Raw genomic sequence first — 19,124 nt, 5'->3', positions numbered from 1 at the left:
TTTTTTTTTTTTTTTTTTTTTTTTTTTGTTTGTCTACTCTCTACAGGTGAGCTCTGTTGCCACGGTAACTCTTTGCATTGTTCCCCCCACCTTGCCTTCTCGCGAGACTCCCGGGTTAGAGAGGGAGGTGAGGGGAGGCAGAGCCTGAATGATCTCATCCCTTCAGCAGCTGCATAGCGCAACGAGGCAAAGCTGTAACTTTCTATCAAACTTCCAAGTTGCCTTTCGGAAGAACACGGAGGAACATTTTTTTGGACTGAGCCCGAAGCGAATACGTTTCTTGTAAGGGTGAGGAGGGAGCCACTGCGTAGTTTTTGTGAGGGACTAAAACAGCAGCACCTTACGAGTTCAGACAAAAGGAGGAAAACCGCGTTGTGTGACATCCAAAAAGGAGAAAAGGTGAGTCGGGAACGTGGTGCTAGTCATGTGCGAGCGCACTAACATCTGTCGGCTGTATGTGTTTACATAGAAAGCACATATCTTTATTTTTTCAGCGCGTAATCAGTGCCAGTGGTGTCTTTTTTTAACTAATGGTGGTGAGACTCGTCTATGTCACTGCTGTTGTCAAAATTGTCGAATCCCTGGCGAATGTCAAGGACGCTGTTTGTCACACACAGGTGGTATTTTGCATGCTATCCCATTAAACACAGCATGTAACATAAACAAATGAATGTGTCACCACCCGAGTTATTTTCGAGTGACTTACCCCAGAGGCACCAGGTGATTTCCTATCCTTTCCACATCTGTTTAACCCTGAACTGTCCCCCGACATGTCCATCTGCCTGAACACCAGGGTGACTGGAAGTCACTAAATGATCTGTTTAGTGACTTTGTATTTATAAATACAGATTTAACAAAACCAGCCTAGATGAATGCAGTTCAGGCAGAGTGAAACGGTAGACAGCATGAGGCGAAGCAAGCTCTGCGTTTTAAATTGGTTTTGATAAAGCTTTTTAAAGTTGAGTGCAAAGTGGTGGTTTTGAAAATGGGGCAGGTGGTTCTCCACTCAGAGCGGCATGGTCTGGGTGGGTGCCATTTGTAAAACAAAAAGTTATCAAGGCTGTAAAAAGTTTTTATTTTTGCTTAACTGTGGTGGCCCACTGTTTTGCACATAAGAAATATGTCTGCTTTGTGACTGGGTAATAACACTTTTTGTCTGATGATTCCCAACTTCCAAGTAGATAATAAACCAAAACGCTATTAAGCTTCTTTTTTTACATGTTCTTTTTAAGACTCTGGATTTCATTTGATCATTTGTACTTTAAAATTAGAAATACTTAAAGGCATAGCTGAGTGGTTTATAGAATTATTTTTGGAAAACACAAGACCAGAAGACATGTGATGCCCTGGTGACCTGTCCGGTGTACACAGTCTCTCATCCAGTGACTGCTGGAAATGGGCACTATATCCCCTTTTACCCTGTCTGGACGAGTTGGTATAAACAATGAGTGGATGGAAGACTAGAAGACATTAATATATGTATTTTTTTATTTTTAATGCTTCCCTTAAGTTGCATTATAAAACACTTTAGTTAAAAATATTTTGAATAAACACCAAGCGCTTTATTATGATAACTTTTTTCACTTAAATACCAGAACAATTTGTATTTAACTTGGCTTTGGTCAGGTGGAAAAATAGGGAAGCCTTGGACTTTAGCTCTGGGCTAGGATCAAGGACTTTTAGCATTCCCCGTAGGCTTAGCTGACCTGCAGTGGCGGGCATGACTGATCACAGAGCTCCTCTGCCATCTTTACTGCTGAGTCTAATCTCACACTAGACTGCTCCTTTTACTTTTGATGTTATTCCTTCCTGCAGAGGATAAATCTAAGGCAAATGCAGCAGATTTATTGTGTGAGGGGAGGAAAGAATGCTCCCTCTGTGTTGCTACGTGGGCCTAAAATGGCTCATTTGAGGTTCTGAGTCTAATTTCAGTAACAGCAGGTTAAAAAAAACACACATCAGTCCAAAGAAATTTTCGAGCAGATTTTGCTCCTTGTGGAGGCTAAAAATACCCGCTTTCAAGTTTTCCGCCTGCATAAATGCTCCTTGTTCTCATTTATTACTAAGAATAATTTTAGTTTTTTTTCTATTTTGAAGTGGCAACAATCAGCCTTTTTTTTTTTTTTCTGTTAGCAATTTCTGATTTTCATTTCTGATTATTGTGATTTTGGATTATATAGATAAGATAAAACATCTTTGAATCCTTTGATAGAGGATGTAATTTTTATTCCATCAAAAATTAAGGAATTACATCATCTCCGTTTGTTCATCAAAGCATTATGCCCCTAGTCTTTATCCGATCTTAAATTATCTCAAAATTTGCATCAAAGTAAAAGTTGTTGAAAAAATGGGTTGACTGAAATGTGTGGTTTATTTAAAACTCTAGTTTTGACGATTTTATTGAATAGAATCTCAAATATGATTTGTCAGTTTTTGACCCACTGACGGCTGAACTGAACCAGTTCTTTGTAAAATTGTCTGATTCCAATGTCTGATGTTAATGTTGCATTTCTACTTTTTTGCCTCACAGTTTGCTTCTTGTTTTTCACATTGTAAATGCTATTCCCTCTTGAGTCTGTGCAACACATATTCACAGAAGTATGTTTCCTGTTGCCAAGTTGGGCTTATGTTTTCATTGTCTCCCGTGTATAGACTCGAAGGGAATAGCTTGAGCAAAGATAAAAGGAAACATTCATTGGAGCTTTGTGCTGCTTTATAATTTGCCACTTAAAATGCTTGAGTTGCATCTGTTTAAATTAACTGTTTACATTTCATAACCTACCCAGGGATCCTTTTTGTTCCGTCTTCCGATTCAGAGTTTTTGATGTTGCATCCTGGAAAAGTGCAGCCGGGTCTAACTGGTTGCTTTTATATTTAAACCCTCCTTCACCTGCTTGTGAAGAATCAGACACGGAACAAGGATGAAAACGGATCTTGGGACGTTTGTAGGAATGGTCTTGGTATAAATACCACTGCGTCAATTTTAAGCACAAATTAAAGCATTATCTAATTATTTTGTCATTCATAATGACTATGAATATTGCTACTGCTGTTAAAGTGAATCCTAAAGTTGGATATAATTCAAAGTTAATTATTTTAGTAAGAGGGTTGAAAAAAATTGGAAATAATAAAATATAGATTTCACAGACCTACAATGATAAAGTTGAAGAATTTATTTGCTCACTTCTTCCTTCCACACAACTTTCTTAGCAATGCTCTTTTTATGACTTACCTTGAGTCAGTTACTGTCTGCTGAACAAATGTCAAGTCAGTAGTCCTCCCTATAATTGTATAGGTCATAACATAGCAATCACCAAACATTTCTGTTTTAAAAATCCTATTTTGAGAAACTATATTTTAGTTTTAACTGTAAGGTATAGTCAGCAGAATAACAAAATGCGTGAAATATTTTACTCTGTGTTGAATATGTGCATGAGTTTCATGTTTGAATCAAATTACTAAAATAAAAATAACTTTTTGATTATATATTTTTTTATTTGAGATGCACCATTTATTATTGGGTTGAACTTCAGCAAGTCATCTTCACAACTTCTTGATGCATTACTGAATTGACAATTCGTCTTAAACGATTTCACAGCTCTAACTAATTAAGTGGTCAGTGAGTGTATAGTTTCCCAGTGTTATTCTAAAAACAGTGGCACTCTTTTAGCTTTCACAAAATGACTGTCAGTATTTTAACCACCAGAAAATTTAATGTCTCTCTGGTAAGGAAGAGTTTGATCTACGTTCACACAGCTGACTTTCACTTCACAACAAGAAGCAGAGAGGGGGATCCTGCTAAACTTTAGACGTTTGAAAACTTTGGTGTAGCTTGATTCTGGTAATTGGCTATTGCAATATTGTGACATATTGTCATTGACAATTAGTCATTTATTCCTGAATTTTGACATGAGCTTGAGAAACAGCTTTCAGAATACTATGTTGAATTTATAAAAAAAAAAGAAAAAAAAGGGGAACCTCCATAAACCCCACCAGTGATGTGTCGTATATTAGTCAGCTTGTAGTCAGAGGTCAAATGACTCAATGGTGATGGGTGGTGTTTGCTATAATTTTGCTGGTGGCCGTGGGGGCCGATGTGGTTGACCGTAATGAGGTGTGACCCTGAATCCTCATTTCCTGCTCGCTAAACAGTTGTGTAAAGCTCCGTCTTTGTCTGGGTCAGATGATCCACTGTACATTTGCTGATGGGGGGGAGCGGAGGGCTGGGGTTTCCAATGGTGATGATGTAATCTCTTTTTTTTAGTCCTCTGTCATGGAGTTAATGCAAACAGACAAAGGAAAATTCCCATGTACTCGTCACCCCCACCTGTCACACTGCTTAGGGAACTGCAACCTCACCAAAATCCTCCATCATTTCAAACCTTATAATTATCTCTGCAGGAGATGCTGAGTGAAGCCGTTTCAACAGGGAGCCAGGTATAGAAAGCTGCTTTTCATCATGATTTGTTTCTGCGTCTTCATTCGTTGGCCTGTTATTTACATGTTTCTGAACTAAAACAACCTCTGTGCAACTGGTTTCCCTCATCCTGCTTCCAGATTCCAAGCCCAGACCAAAACCCACAGTAATGCAGAGATCAGACGCTGAGAAATTCCCCTGCTTTGCTCCCATCAAACCTCACAGGGGCTGAAAATAGTACAACGTGGAACACAGAATCAGAAACAGAGACAAGAAACTAATCATAATGACTTTTTTATTTTTTTTTATTTTTTAAGACATTGCACAAAAAAAGTGTTCCATAATGAAAGCTGGGATTGTGATGGTGATGATGTGTTGCTGCAGGCTATCTCCGCCGCCACACTATAATGACGTGCTCAACATTGTCTCGACATGTCTGCCAGTTGCTTCACTGTCTCCCCTTTTTGGCCTGTGCATTTTCTCTGGAAAAGGATTACAGAACTCCACTCTGAAAGAAATCAAAACATCAGGCTGAGCTGCAAGCCCACGCCTCATGTCGAGCCTGTGTGGGCAGCTTTGGAAAATAATTCCGACATACAAAAACGCGGAGAGAGGGGAGATTTTGCCGCTGCCCCCACCTCCCTTCTCTTTCCTGCAGACAGAAATCTGAGAAGCAAAGAGGAGCGCAGAAATTTTTGGTTTTGGCTGATCTAAAAGCAGCTCTCTCAACACATAAGCAGGTCTGTTCAGCTCTTCCTCATTCCTCTTAATGTTTACAACAGTTTCATTGCTCTCAGAAGCAACTTATATCATGTGTTGTGTGTTAAAGCTGGAATGTGACCAAATCGACACACAGTAATAGGTTATCTCCTATAATGTGTAAAAGTAGAGTTCTAGGAATGTTCTGATCAGAGGAGAGGGCGGCTTACGTTCCTGTGCTAAACTAGAATAATCCTTCATCAGATTGCTCCAGAGCTCCACAATCCTTTTGCTGTGGATCGAGGGAATTAATTTGCAGCCTGTGAACTCCTGCTTTGCACTTAATAAATCTCGGGGTGAAGAGTCAGACTATGTTTAAGCAAATGTTGATTAAATGACTGTTTGAAAAAATATGTTTGAGGTTCACTGAGTGATGTAGCTTTATTATGTTAGTCATTCGGTGCAGAAATGTATGTTGGTGAAGGGCCTTGCAAAAGGTTCACACAATAGTTCACACTATTTCAACTTATTCACATGTCACAATGGCAAACTTCAATGTATTGTATCTGAGTTTTTATGTGATAGACTAACAAAACAATGCACTGAAGTGAATGTAAAGAAAATAATGCAAGACTTTCAGAATTTTTTAGAAATATTAATATACATTTTACATACTTTGTGTCAGTATTTTGTCATAACTTTGGCAGCAAATACGGCTGAAGGTTTATTGGTTACTTACTTTGCAAGTCTCTTACCAGTTTTTCTTTGCCAAATAGCTTGGTTAATCAATTAGTCTGATCTAAACCATTCTTTTGTAGATCTAACTGTATGTTTAGGGAAGCTGTTCTGCTGGAAAATGTGAGCCCGTCTTGACATAAAATCTCTGGCTGTAAACTTGAATCGGTGGTCTATTGGTCTGTGTGACAAAGAGAGTGAACACCAACTTTATCTCTCTCATGACCCTCATAACTAAAGGCAAATATCAGTCAGTGTTTGAAATTGTCTTGAACTTTTGTGCAGTGACTGCAGCTGCAACAGAACTTTGTTTTTTTTTCTCGTCTCTTTCCCAGCTGTGTTTCCTTTTCCACATCCTCTTTTCCTCTGTTTGCCGCCTGACTTTAAGCAGTAAGATCTGCTCCTTCATGTCTATTCATTGTCAGACTGATCTTTCTGATATGTTTCTGCTGTAGGAAAAAAAAATATTATTAGTTGAGACTCACAATTTCCATTGTACAGTGTAACAGAAGTTAGTATCAAGCATCTGGCTGCTATAAAGATTTTATATTGCCTACCTCAAACAGTATAAGGTGTTTAAGTCCTGGACAATTTTTGAAATAACCAGATTTTTCGTCCCTCCTAAAGTAAAGCATCCCCAGAGTATAATGCTTCCAGCACCATTTGTCATTGTGGGGATGGTGTTCAAACTCATGTGCAATGTTGGTTTTTGACTACAAATACCAAAATATTTAACTTTGGTGGTCAGAGGACCACAGCTTTATCTATGAATCCCTCACCTGTTTGCAGTGTCTATTTCTCTTCAGGATGCTTATTTAGCAATGTTCTCTAACAAATGTCTCAGACCTTCAAAAATAGCTGCTTCTGTACTCGAATCAAATGTCAAGTTGATTTTAATAGCAGTTCAAAGTGCCTTACATGATAAAAAAAAACATAACACAATGAACAAACTAAATAGAAACATAATGCAGTGGCCAAATAGAGGTAATAAAAAGTTGTTATGCTGACCAGAATAGATGAATGTTCCTGTTATTATGAATTAAAAGCAGCACTAAGCAAGTGGATTTTAACCCTGATGTAAAGGAACTCAGTGTTTCATAAATTTTATAATTTTCTGGAAGTTTGTTCCAGATTAGAGGAGCATAAAAACTGAATGCAGCTTCTTGTTGGGTTCAGATTCTGGGGATTCAGAGCAGGCATGAACCAGAAGGCTGTGAAAACACTTACAGTAATCAATCTGACTAAAGATAAACGCATGGATGAGTTTCTCAATATTTTGTTGGTACATTAGTCCTTAGTCCTGGAAATATTCTTTAGCCAATAGAAGGCTGACTTTATAATTGACACATCATGCATACCGTGTAGTATTTGTTTGACTTGGCAGTATTGTTTTTCTACAGACAGAGCAAAGAGGGTTGGATACAAATCAGTGCCACTATTTTTTTCTCTTGTATGAATCATTTTCTTTCCACTTTACAACTATGTGTGTTAATCTGTGGTTGCAGTGGTAAAAAATGTGAAAAGCTCACAGCATGTGAATACTTTTGCAAGGTGCTGTGTGTGTACTACGTGTAACATGGCTGTACAACGAAAGACGAGTTGCGCCATAGTCCCTTTTTTTGATGTTCCTCCAGGTGAAAAGGACAGATAGAGTTGCATCATAACAAACATGGCTGCCATTCCAGCTTTTCCTCTTACTGTCTGTTTCCTGTTTCATTGATGTATTCCTGGATATGCAGCCTAACGTTTTTCCTTCACAAGAAGCACAAGTGAAACCACATGCTGCACATTGCTAAAATTCCCCTTCTCTACTTTTTTTTTTAGCAACAGTTCCACAGAACTACTGCTTAGTTCAGCTGTTACCATCGCTGTTGCTGGGAGGAGGTGAGGTAGAGTCGTGCCGGTGTTTACATGGCTCTCGCGCTTGACTTGAATGCTGATTAGCTGGGAGTCACCATCGGCTGCTAGCAGATATTTAAAAAGGAAGGCTGCACCTGTATGCATTTTTGTCATTTCTCCGAGATGTTTTCTTGGTCTCATTTGCAGCAGACCCTAAATAAGGTGTGAAATAGCAGCAACCGTAACCAAAGAAACACTTTGCAAACAAGGGGCCATGAAAAGCCTCCTCTGATTGATAAAGTAGTCCTAATTAATTCCAGTTGAGTAGATAACACAGATGGAGATGTTTTAGATGCTAATTAGATTATTTTGGGGGTTTTGAGTGTTGGTGGAACCATTTAAAATTAGCTGTGTCTGCTGCTTTAAATGAAATGGAACTGGTTTGAAAGCATAATAAACCGCAGTTGCAGGGCTGGTTGTGGAGTTCAGCACCAGCAGCGACATGCTGTGCAGGTTTGCTCTACGATTCTCTGGCATGTCGTGATTTCGCAGGGCACCACAGTTATGCAACACTAGCTGACTTATTTAACTCTGTATGAATTGATTAATTCTGCGGCCTGCCCGTTTATAATTGGACTGGAAGTGCACTCAGCTGTGCTCTGGACACGTGCCAGAATCAATGGCTGGAAACTGTTTACGTGTGTAACTTTGCAACGCTTTTCTTGTAGTTAGATTTTGGGTTCACACTTCAGGATTTTCCAGCTTGAGAATAGTACATTAAGGACATGTTGTTCCTCACCAATAGAAGAGATAGCTGTGGAAAATCTAGACTTTCATATGTGAGAAGTCAGTCTGCCCTGTGAGCTGTAAGGGACGACAGACAATCAGTTTTCTACAGAGACATTAGAAATACCCCTGAGATTTTATGCCCTGATGATGATAAAAAGCCTTTCTTTGTCTCTTCCTCTTGTTAAAATGCCTACCTGGCAAAATCCTTACCTTATTAACTTACGAGTCCAAATGTGCTTGCACATCTTGTTTACTGAGCAAATGGTTAATATCTGGTGACCACAAAGGAAGTGTTTGCCCAGTGTGAGGGGGATATTAATCAAGCTTCCAACTCAATTCTGGCAGTTTATCTTGGAGCTTATTTTGTTCCCAAGCAGCATACGCTAGCCTGCAGTGAAGCTGTACATTTGAAGCATTTCCCCATCATCAGTCAATGCAATCTGATGAATTTATGTGCTTCGCCTTGATTGCTGCAGAGACATCTGTGTGGGCCGAGCAGCTACTGATCGATCAGAAGATCAGCTTGATTGATGAAAATGAACTACCAGGCATGTGCAGAGCAGCTTATGACAGATTTGATTACATCCTCTGTAGACCGTGTAAATAGCTTGTGGTCAGTGCTGCTGGTGCTGCGGTGGAGCTCAGGTTTCATCTATTTACTTACGGTTTCCTTACCTTCTTTAATCTTTGTGGTCAAACCACCTTAGCTTCCAAAAGATCACTTTCCCACACATGTGAAAATGCCAAACAATGATACATATATTTTTTCTATACATTTGATGAATATTTAAAGTAAGCATGTAGATTTTGAGTAGTTCATTGGATTTTTAGACCAACACAAAGCTGGTTTTCTACATTTTTTTGCCAGAAAATATTCTTTCAAGTGTATTATGTACTTGTAGTCAGCACCTGGCCTGACTGAGGCAATTCCTCTCAACACACCACGGCTTTCTTTAAGCAGTGACATTCATTTTTTAACTCTTTAATTAAGGTCAGTTTTGTAGAGTTCATGGCTACTAGTTTTGCTCTTGGTAGATCATCCAACCTGAGCTTTGAATACCTGCAGCTCCTCCAGGGTTACTACTGGCGTCTTCCTTTTTTTTGTCAATAGTGCTGTTTTTAGGTGGACTCAGAGTAAGGGAAGGCAAATGAAGATTGATCTTTCATAGCTGTCTGTGAATGGCTTGTTTATTACATGTGTAATCAGAGTTGTGAGAGAACAGGACTGCGACTTTCAAACATCACAGATATCTGTCAAATTGACACATCTGTTGTGGGAATCTGACAGCTTGCTGTTAGTTGACCCTGTAGCTCATCAACAAAAAGATGGCATTTCAAACATTTTTATAAAACTTCCTAAAAACTCTGACGCATCTTTCTTCAGGTTTACAAGTACTTGATTAAAGACTTGCTCTCTCTCGCTGTCTTGCAGCCTGCATAAACCGCAGACACGTTGTTGAAAAGTTTCCTTTTAAAAAGCTTCTGTCATTTTTAAACACCTCACTGACTGATTAAAACTTTAGAGTTACTTTTCCATTTCCTCTTTATAATCCTTGTTTAGGACTCAAATGGCAAACTCTACTTAATGCCTATTTTTTATTTTTATTTTTGTCACAACCAATGTTGGCAATTAACATTTAAAGATGCCTTTGATTAATGTAGGATTTTTCTTTGCTTTGAATGAATAGAATTCAACTAATGTGTCATCAGGGATGTATTTAATATTAACTAAGTGCTGCTTTGATTATAATTGTAGATGACAGTTTTGCTTCTGTCTGCGTAACATGGTTTGAAAAATAAAATGTTTTTATCTTGTCTCTACAAAGAGATAAACATGAAATATATTTAAAAAGTTTTTACTTTTATTATATTATTTTCTTTCTAACTGTAACCAAATAGATTTGATACAAGAGTCTGAAGGTAAATAAGAATTCATATTTTCCATACACCCTCCAAAGTTCTTGTGTAACCCTTAAATAACAGATTCTCCTACATGCTGACTTTTGCTTTCTGCTTCAAGTAATCTTGCACTTGAGACATCATGGCACCAATTCCAGGGAGGAGTGTGTCAGAGGATGAGAAACACCTAGACTATATGTGGCTTCTGTTTGTAGAAATGGATATAATATATAATTCTCCACTCTGCCAATCGGTCCTGTTTGGATAGGGTATCTTTGTAAGGTATCAAACCCTGCATCTTATTAGCTCACTGCAAATATTCCTTATTTATGACACTCTTGGATATTTATGACTTTGATCTTGCTTCCTAAAGCTGTATTCACACATGCACTGCAATCTTTGATATTTTTTTGTCCCTGTTCCATTCAGAGCTGCACACAAGTATGCAAATCTATGCAATTTCCGCTGTAAACTTTTTGCTGAGATTTTTTTTTCTGCAAGGCATCAAAACAAGAACACGAATCAATGAAGCAGTTATTGTTCAAGATTGTTTACTTTGAGCAAGCTGATGTGCTAATGGGATTATTTCCCATGCTGCTTTCATTGTAAATGCCTTCAAGCATATGTGGTGCTGATATAAAAATATTTTACAGCTACATGAGGAACAAGGGAGGCTAAGTTAAATGTATTATTTGTACATTCTTTGAGTAATCTTCATTCATACATTGGCTTCCTAAAATATTTAGCAATAAAATAAACTTCAAAATGTTCACTAACGATAGAGATTTCATGTATTAGAGCAACGGACTAGCAGTCATGCATGTATTCAGCCAACATTAACATCCAATATCCAACACCGAATTTATACATTCAAATTCCAATGATATAATTAACATTTTATTTATTTTCCTCATGTCGTCTTTGTTCCTGACTGAATGATAATCATTTAGATCCTCTACTCTGCTGTTGCAGATGATGATGTGCTATTGGTCCAGTGGAGCACTCACAGTCAGTCTGTGCATATATGCATGCATGAGACACTCCAGCAACACTGTGGGCTCACACTGATTTGTTTATTCTGAAGTCTCTGATTGTAGAGTGAAGTAATAGCTAGTTATAAACTGTTTGCTGGTCCACCCCTGGCTGAGTCCCACCCCCCCTTAAAGTGGAGAGGCTAAATTACAGACGGCAAGAACACAAACTATTCACTCATCCCCCTTTCTGTACATAAATGCTGTTAATTACACTGCTGCTACTCTCACATCCTTCTATTTTAATTCACAATTGCTTCAAACTGTCTCATCCCAACACTTTGGCTGAGAACTTGTGTTAGCTTCATGCTGAGCTGCGAGTTGTTTGGTAACAAATGAGTTCACTCCTTTTTAGCAGGGGCCATTGTTGTTAAGGGACTTAAAGGAAACGTGTCGCCATCTAAGCCCACATGGCACTGTTTAACAAGGCACCTTGTAGGGAAATGTTCACTGCATACATGCCATCGTTGAGATTTAATCCAAAAGTCTTGCAGTAATTGCTGCAAAATGCTGTTCTATGTGGTTCAGTGGGGCCTGGGGGTGTTGAGACACTGAACACAATGACACTCCAGACTTTTCAGATTTGTATTTGTAAAAATATAAAAAAAGAAATATGTGAAAACCATGCACCTGTTTCCTTCCTGACATGTCTCTTAAAAACCCAATAAAAATACTTTGAGATTTGCGACTGTAACGTGAAAAGGTTCAAAGTATGAATACTTTTGCATGGCATTGTTTGACTACTGGTTTGTGTATTTATTAACCATAGAGAATCTTGCTATGAGTTGCAGTTGGTAATATGAACTTTGAGCTTTATGGCTAGGTTTGGGTAATGTGTGTGAAATAGTTTTATGGAACCACCTACACATAGAACCTATTAAAGCTACTGAACACTGAACCTGCTAATAATCAACCTGCAATCTAGGACTAAAATAAGAAAATATCTGATCATAACTCAGAAAGATCTGTGTGATTACAATCACTATGATTGTTTAGAATAACTAAGCTCTTCATTTGAAGTAAGCTGAAATATTTTGTAGGGCTAATCTTTATTGCACAAACAGTGAGGCAAGAGTTTAATTTCTGTCCCTTTCAGTGCTCATGAGCAAACTAACTGGCTAACTAAAATCAGCAAAAATACCTTGAATTGTTGTTTGAATGGCAACAATTTAAGGTATTTAAATAAAATTGTTTTCAGGAATAAGGCATTAAAATTGTTGCCATTCCTAAAGTGTAGGAATAGTTAAGTCTGCAACATTACACCAGGTAAACTCTATCTAATGTCTTATGGTGGGAAAAACAGATGCATTGCAATTAACATGAACACAAATAACAAATCACTTGGAAAAATTGTAATTTGGATATTGATTTTTGTTGTTGTTCGCATGTACTTTTTGATTTTATTTTATACACTATTGGTATTTAGTATAATCTGAGACAAGCAAATAGATTTGTTTTCATTTCTTGATGGAATTTCAAAACAAGACTTATCCTTGTCCGAACAAGCACTTTAGATTATTTTCAGGAATAATCTCTTCCCTGTTTACATGCCTGAAAATGCTTATCACATGACCATTGACTGATAGCGTCACTGAATTGGATACCGGAGGTATTACAAATACCTTAATGAAGCCTAATTTAGCAGTAGCTTGCCTCTTTATCCCGACATATTTATTTAGCAATAACCTAGGTAAGATGCAACAGCTTAAACTTTTTACAAACACATTATTAAAAAAATGTTATAAAAAAATCACACCATCGGTTGATTTTTATCTTTACCGTCTTAGGCACTGCAAGTCAAGGCTGCTCTCTGTTTTCCTCAGCAACGGGGTTGTGTGAACCAACAAAGGAATTTTGTTGACTGATAATAGCAATCAGAGAAAATATGGTGCCGTGTCATTGTTTCCACTCGTTTGTGGCTCTGCCTGTGCAGACTGAGGGCATGTGCACACAGATGTGCTTTTAGGAATGCATTTTTTTTTTCTAATCTTGGGGCTCATCATTCAGACCTAAACAAAGCAAATCAGAACGTATTTTAAATTTACTAAGAATGTGTGTTGTGCTTATTAATCCTTTTAGCTTCTGGAGCATTTTTAGTTGGCTAAAGATTTTAAATGTGCCCTAGAAATTATTTTTGGCAGTTTGTAGGAGATTATAAAATACAAAGACAAAATGATGGTTTTTGCATAATAAGATTGACTAAAAAAGCCTGTCTGAGAATTCAATTGAGTGTTTTGGAAAAAGAGAAAATCCTCTTTTTTTTAAAATGTATTTATTTTGTGTTGGGTTTTTCTCTGTTTGTAAGCTGTCTTTGAGTGTCCTAAAAAGCAGTATATACGTTTGATGTATTATTATTATTGATATAAAAATAGCTTTAATGAAGAGGGTTCAGCAGAACAGCTGTAATGATTTAGAACTTAAGTTGCTAATATGAACGGTTGTAAATAAGATGTACTTATATTCTTTTTAACCACATTTTAAAGGTTAATGTCTTAACTCATAAGAATATATATAATAATTTACGCTCTTCTCAAGACTAAAATACAGTATTAGAAATGTAGAAAGAGTGCTGAATAAATATTATTTTATTATTTAAATAAAATTACACATGACAGATGTGGTATTCTTGCAAGAGATTGAAGAAGATCATTAAAAAGTCATGGTTTATGTTAAGTTATATAATATATATTACACTTTTCACTTTCAACCGGCTTTTTTAATCAAGAGCCAAATTACGATTATGCACTCATCTACTGTATATTATATTTCAAATGCCATACTCAAAAGCTACATGCTAATAATATTTTAGCCTGTTTGAGAGACTTTTAAATCCTTTGTGTCCACAAGCATCTTTGAAAGAACAGAAGATGCTGTTTGAGATTAAAAAAGGTTATCTGTCATCAGTTGGCAGGGATTGTTTTCATGAGTTGCTCTATTCTGTTGATGTTGGTTTATAGAATTTGGTGCTCTGGAGTTTGTCTCATCCTTTTGTCTCAGCATGTACCTGACCTTGTGCAGTAATATGTCTCTAATGGCGTCTTAGGAGTTGCTGTCAGGCGGAGGGAAAGTGCAGCCTAAAGCAGACTTCCAGTTTTTAACCGCAGCATGGAACTGGTGCAGTTCAGCAATTCGACAGCCGGCTTGTTGGAATTTTTACATTCCTCTGCAGGCAGTGGCACACTGCTTCTCCTCTCTTAAGCTGAAGAGGGTGTCTCTGTTTTCAGTTTCTAATCAATCTGGACTCAGTTTTCTTTAGCTCACGTTTTTACAGAGCAGAAAGTTGTCAGATTAGGTGGCAGACTTTTTTCATTGGGTTGTTCTGATGGCTTGTCATCAGTCAGAATGGAGAAATTGTGGTTCTTCTATGGTCTATATACTGTAAGTGGACGACCTACGCTGCTCTCTGTGCAGTAAGCTTTTATTGAAGCTACAAGGTTCTCTTAAAGTTTGACAAAGGCAATCGCAGCTGAACCAGTAGTCTACTCTGATAATTAGAAATAGTTTCACAGTTTTTCCATCACTGACTTGACTGTCAAGAGTTTGAAATGTCTATTTTATTTCTCCTCTCTCTTCCACTTGAAACCCTGGTGGAGTGGTTTCTAGATAAAAGGAGGGGAAGGATACCCTGCTGGATATGATGGCAATGAATATACACTGGCACTCCTCCAGAACTGTCTCTTCTTGTAAGGCCTACAAGTGAAATTTCCTTTGCCAGTAGTTAGCTCTGCCCTCTACTTACTGAGCTGTGTTGCAGAGGCAGGAGAGGGGCCCAGAGATGGGGCAGAAGCAGCAGCACAACACAGGACAAAAGGTACCATAAATGTTCATACTGAATTGTAAAGCACTCCACAAGCATCCCATCTTACATCCTTCCTATTTGCAGCTGATCATGAATAGATCAAAACTCAATTGGGAATTAGTATAAAAGTTGCCACAATCAGTGCTGCACTTCTCTCTTAGTTATTGCCCAAACATGTCTCAAGTCTCCTCTCACTCACACAGGTATCCGTCTCTTCCTTCAGTGAATCATGTGGAATTCCTGGATCCCAACTTGTGGTCGGAATCCGCTTCTGTCGTTAGACTGCCAAAATATCTCCCTGTTTTTTTTGTATTCCCTCGAGCTGTTGGTTTCTCAGGTTTGCTCAATAGTACAGGCAGGTTGGTGTGTGGTTTGGTGCCTAATTTTCGAATGGAAGGAGAAAGCAGACAAAAGATTGGAAAGGAGCCAGACAAGACTGAGGGAGTCGGAAATGGTTGAGATTCTCCTGTGCTTGTGGATCTCCATGGAAAACCACAGTTTACTTCTTGCTGTGAGCACCCCTTAAATGACAGGAAATTGATTTGTGTAAGAGTCACTTGATTTTGTGTTTTGCGTCTTCAAGTTAATATGTTGCAAAAAAGACCAGTTGCGTAACCAAATGACTGGCTATTTCATGTTTTTGTCTGGGATCCTTCACGCTTCACATTTCCCTACTATTAATGGTCAGATAACAGGCATTAAGGTATACTGAGGTTTAAGAAGTAAACCTTTCAAAACAGTTAATATTTTTGGTCATATCATATGTACATTATACGGTCCTTTTGAAAAAATGACAAAGGAGTGTTCTTCTGCAGCATGGAATCCTCCCTTTTATAGTCTCTCTTATTGATGGAGGAGTTAAAATATCAAGGTCTCAAGCTACGACTGACCTTAAGCAGCTAAAACAAGGGGATATTAGATTGGGTGGTCCGACCAGTAACGCGGCTTCTTATTCTATAAAAAGCAAAATCGCAAAAAGGGCACTTTTTTATTTATTTTGATGTATCTAAATCAAAATAAATGTTTATTATAACCAAAGTGATCAACAGTATGTTAGATTATTTTAGCAGCAATGAAAATAGTTGATGCATTTCCTAATAAATAAAAGCAGTTCAATCATGTTCCAATTTGGGTAATTTTTCTCCACTTTTTTTCGTAACGTGAGAATCTTATACTACTCCTTGCCTTCTTACTATGTTTTTTTTTTTTAAGTTTATGTTTTTTTGAACTTAATCTGACTCAGGCTTTGCTCACCAGCTCACCAAGGCTTTAATTTATCTGGTCTTCCTGGCAAACCCCATGTACACAGCTGAAGTGAGGTTCCCGTGCCAAGCAATTTTCAAAGACTTCAGTGTGCTGGAATGAGGCCCCAGTTTTGCCCGAGCCACCACAGAGGGACCTTTGTGCTGGCTACCCAATAACCCAGTCGACCCTCAGAGGGGAGAAAGATTAGGAGCTAGGGACAGCCAATGGACTAAATGGTAGGATGCCTGTTTGAAAGCCAATGGTGTCAGGCAAACAGCCCCTTATCCCATTCAAGCTCGCGGTAATTACAAGCTTGTAGGGCAATCCCTTGAATCTTTTGTCAGAGCTTTGGTAACACTTGCCCAGTGTGCTGGGAAACCTCGTTCCTGCTCTGTTTGAAAACCCAGGATGAAGACTCTTTCAGCTGCAGCGTGTTGCCCTTTATCTAAGGGACAACAAGCAGGCAAGCTAGCTCAGCAAAAACATTCCCCACTGTGGAACCCTGGGTAAAAGAAGTCTTTTATTGATGACTGATTTAAGGTTTTCATGTTTCTGATTCATGACGTGATTCATCTGTCCAGCTGAGTTACTCCCGTCTGTCTCTCTCCTTTGTTCCCTGTAATTTGTGTTTGCTAGGTCACAAGAAGCTGGAAGGCATTCTGATTAACACACACAGGCTCATGAAGGAATGAACAGTCATCTGTGGCTCATGCTGTAATGTATCTGGAGTTTCTGCTAAGTAGTCAAAGCCTCAGTTAGAGGAATGAATAAATTCAGTCAACAGGCATAAACAGTCTGGGCATGTTCTACAAAAATGTATGGAAAAGTTGCTTAACGAGATAAGGTTGACAGAATGAGTTAGAACAAGACCGTAGTGGACCATAGGTCGTTTGTTGTCTTTTTCTTTCTGCCTGTTCTCAGTCTTTTTCTCTTTTTGAACATTGGCGCTTCATTCCCTCACACCACTACATGTTAGTGGGGGCAGACACTCAAAAATTGCCCCTCCATGATGTTATATTTTACAATTTCTCTCACATTAACATATGCACACATGCAGAATACCCTCCCTAAAGACTTGCGTAAGTAAATGCGTGTTGGTTCATGTTGGTACATGTTGACATCTCTATTAAACCCACAAGATCAAAATTGTACATACAGGTTGAAAGCTATACTTACACTCTTTAACATTTGGGAGACTGGCCACTCTTAGGGGTTCAGTGATTTACAGCTTGGTCGGACCTACTTGTTAAAATTAGTGTTGGTGTTTGTTGCGAACATTTCCTGTTGGGGTGGAAAAACATCTGCTTAAATGCATTTTAAGAGTATAACCAAACTTCTGAGCAGCAATGTACGTATGTATACAATCTTTGTATGTTTTTGGATCAATATCTGAATTAGCTGCAAACAAGTATTTTTTAAAACACAAAGGTTGGCTACTTGGGGTCATGAAAGGGTAACTACTGTTTAATCGGAAAAACCATAAAGACAGCCTGACTGTTCAGCATTCAGATTACAGACCTGTTTCTGGGACATTTATGTGTGTCTGTGTGTGAGCACAAGTGCAGTGAGTTGGTTCTGTTCATTAGTTTCTCCCTGTGGACGGCTGCGTGAGGGAACAGGGCAAAACGCTCTGGGACTGGACCTGCAATTTAATTTACATTCCGTGATTATTTGCTCACCTAGATTAAAAGGGTCTTTGTAGGGCATGAATATTGTTTAAAATTAATCAAGTTTTTTTTCGAATCTGCTCTGAAAACTTGATTTATTTAAATACCCTAAGAGGAGCATTGGGTTCTTTTCAATTTCTGGTAACAAAAGCATAGAATAAAATTAAATAATTCTTGTTTAGCAGATAGAAGATGCTGCAGATATTTCCTCTGTTAATACTTAAAGATGTTTTGCAAAGGTATTAATTTCCATTCACATTACAACCACAAGCTCTATAGTATTTTACTGGGATGCTATGTGAATGACCTAACAGAGGGGGTGCCAGTAATGCACAAATTAGTGCATTATTATGAAGTAAAGTTGCAGTTACAGTTGTAAATCATTTGTGATGTTTCTCCAACAACTTCACTTATCTAGAAATTAATTTCTTCTTTGTAAAATAGCTCAAACCTAGTCAGCTGGATAGAGAGTGTCTATAAGAATATCCAAGCTTTGTCACTTTCACAGTTGGATTCAGATCTAGACTTTGACTGGGTCATTCTAACTCATGTGTGTGGTTTGATGCCCCTTCCAAGTTTTATTCCAAAATTGCCCTGCATGTAGCTCTGACCAGTCAAACACTCTGTGTTAGTTAGCTGAGGATTCTTTGCCTGAGGTGTTTCTAAAAACGGAATCATCTGCACTGCAGAACTTTGAGATTTCTTCCTCCTGTACTTTTAACTTGACTTGCAGATTTATGTTGATACATCAAACCAACTGGGCTGTCGAGGGAGAATTTGACCTGCATCTCAATAGTGTACTGTGGAAACATGGCATTTTACAAATGCTTCTCAAGTACACCACTTTTACTTGTTTGATTGAGACATTCTTTTTTGTAACATTTTTATATTTGTAATGAAAACTGATGTCAATGGAGTATGAAGGTGTCTGAGCTGATGGCGTTTGCAGTGCACTTGCAGTAAGTGGGTAATGTGATCACAGGCACAGCCTGGTGGGTCGGAGT

At 38.2% G+C, this 19,124-nt stretch overlaps 1 protein-coding gene across 2 annotated transcripts in view; it reads left to right on the top strand.

Moving 5' to 3' along the window:
* Window positions 1-112: 112 nt before the first annotated feature.
* LOC103458512 (signal-induced proliferation-associated 1-like protein 1) overlaps window positions 113-19,124 on the top strand; it is a 40,723-nt gene continuing 21,711 nt past the window's right edge. The window contains exon 1 of one of the 2 annotated variants that reach the window (XM_008399375.2): window positions 113-399. The gene's annotated coding sequence lies outside the window, so the exon portion shown is untranslated. Of the gene's footprint in view, window positions 400-5,073; window positions 5,158-19,124 lie in introns of those variants that run through there. The other variant, XM_017302589.1, reaches the window with a different exon arrangement.

This window comes from Poecilia reticulata, linkage group LG22, assembly GCF_000633615.1.
Source record: "Poecilia reticulata strain Guanapo linkage group LG22, Guppy_female_1.0+MT, whole genome shotgun sequence".
NCBI classification, from domain to species: Eukaryota; Metazoa; Chordata; class Actinopteri; order Cyprinodontiformes; family Poeciliidae; genus Poecilia; species Poecilia reticulata.
This window is presented reverse-complemented; position numbering and strand designations above follow the sequence as displayed.